The 2,328-nt window shown below is 36.6% G+C and overlaps 1 pseudogene; it reads right to left on the reverse strand.

The window, feature by feature from the left end:
* Positions 1 to 578: 578 nt before the first annotated feature.
* LOC121465062 lies at positions 579 to 1,129 on the reverse strand (annotated as a pseudogene).
* Between the last annotated feature and the right edge of the window lie 1,199 nt (positions 1,130 to 2,328).

Genomic DNA, 2,328 nt, shown 5'->3' on the forward strand with positions numbered 1-2,328 from the left:
AAGTCCATTCAGGTTGCAGGACAATTTTATGAATGAGTCATTTTGTTCATTTGTTTGTTTTTATTGTTCATTGTTTTATTCAGGTTATCTATATTTTTTCTCCCCTAAATCAATCATCACTTTCAAAGATTCTCTTCCATTCTCTGGGCTTCCATTTCACTTGACTGATAGTTCTCTCTCTCTCTCTCTCTCTCTCTCTCTCTCTCTCTCTCTGTATGTGTGTGTGTGTGAGAGAGAGAGAGAGAGAGAGAGAGAGAGAGAGAGAGAGAGAGAGAGAGAATATGTGTGTGTGTTTGGTTTTTGAAGTCCTATATGTCAACTATTGACTTTAATTCTAGGACAAATGGAGTCTTATTCAGGAAATATTTCCCTACACTATACCCTGTAAAATACTGCCTATGTTTTCTTCTCACAGTTTCAGGGTTCTGTGTTTCAGATTTAGGTCTTTGATTCGGTTGGAGTTAGTTTTTGTACAACGTGATAGATACATGTCTGATTTTATTCTTCTGCATGTGGACATCCAATTTTCCAAGAACAATTTTTTTTTTACTTTTCTCTGCATTTATTTCACGTTAAATTTATTCCCATGCCATAAGTTTTTGTTTCTTCAGTTTCTTCTGGGATATCTTTTTCTTCTGTGCAACCTCCTCTTCTGGCTTTGGAACAATCTGTTCCTTTTAGTGAGGATTATCTCAATGTGGCAGGGAGAGCTCATGTATGTGTTAATCCGGCCATGAGCTCTGTAAGTTCGTCAGGGCATCTTAGGTGCTTTGTTCACCTGGATGTGCTCAATGACCAGAGAGTCTACATCTAAACCCTTCAGTTCAGCATTGCTCTCTGCATTTTTAAGCATGGACAGCAAAAATTCAGCACTCTTTTTTGGCCACCGACCCTGTGTCCAGCCCCACTGTTTGGCCTGGGCGCACCTACAGACTCCACCATTGTACCGTCGGAATGGCACACACTTCTTCAAAGTGGTATCTTTCAGATACTTGGTGGCTTTTCAGATATGCATACCCTTGATGGCCTGGGCCGTTTCAAGGGTGTTCTTAAAGTGAACCCGAGGGTTTGATACTCTCGATTTGCATGATTTTGTAGGGTTTTCTGGGTCAAGAGAGTAGCGAACCATCTTTACGGGTCACCTCTGGCTGCTTACAGGAAGAGCTCCCAGAACAATTTTTGGTGATACTTTTTTTTCAGTTTATGTTTTTTGGCATCATTGTCAAATACTAAATTGCTGAACTTATGGGTACTCATGCTTTGGTATCTGATTTTTGTTCTATTTGTTTACATGTCTGTTTTTGTGTCAGTACCATATTGATTTCATTACTTGGGCTTTGAAATATATATTATGATATGGAATGGTAATCATTCCAGAACTGTTCTTTTTGTTCAGGATTGTTTTACCTAGTAAGGTATTTAGTCATTTTTATGAATATTAGGATTGTTTGCTCTATCTCTGAGAATAAATGGATATTTTTTTATTGGGGTTACATACAATTTGGAAATGGCTTTTGGCAAAATGGTTTCACAATTGTTCTACCAATATACAAGCATAAGATGTCTTTCCATTTTCTAGTGTCTTTCTCTGTATTATTCATAAGAGGTTTACAATTTTCATTGTAGAGGTCCTTCACTTCCTTGGCTAAGTTTATTCTTAGAAATTTTATTTTTATGAGGTGATTGCTATGAAAATTTACCTATAATTGCCTTATCTATATGTTTGTTGGAGGCACATAGAAAACTTATTGCTTTGTTTCAGTTGATTCTGTATCCTGTCACATTGCTGAATTTTTTATCATTTGTAGAAGTGTCTGGTATAATTTTTTAAATCTCTAATGTATAGCATCATGCCATCTGAAAATAGATATAGTTTTACTTCTCCATATTTCTATTCCTCTAATTTCTACCTTTTTTCGTGTTACATTAGTTAGCACTTCAAGCACAATATTGAAAAGGAGTTGGAGATAGTCAACATTCCTGTCTCATTCCTGGCTTAGGTGTGATGTCTTCAAGCTTTTCTCCATCTAGGCTACAGATTTCTCATATATGGCATTTATTATGTTGAAGGATGTTACCTCTACTCCTTTTATTTAAACATTTGTTTTTATAGATGAGATCTCCTAGATAAATTGTGGTGAACATAGAGATCAGGTTGGTCAAGTTGGGGGAAGGACAAAGGGAGGAAATAATGAAAGAGAATAAAATTAAATTTAAAAAATAAGTATTTGCTTTTATTTTGGGAATGTGGGCATGACTGTGTGTGCATGTGGGTGTGGGAATGCCACATGCATGCAGGTACACATAGAAGCCAGAAGACAACATAAG

The sequence above is a fragment of the Microtus oregoni genome, unplaced genomic scaffold (genome assembly GCF_018167655.1).
Source record: "Microtus oregoni isolate MIOR12 unplaced genomic scaffold, Mior012 000029F_ref0000214, whole genome shotgun sequence".
Lineage (NCBI taxonomy): Eukaryota > Metazoa > Chordata > Mammalia > Rodentia > Cricetidae > Microtus > Microtus oregoni.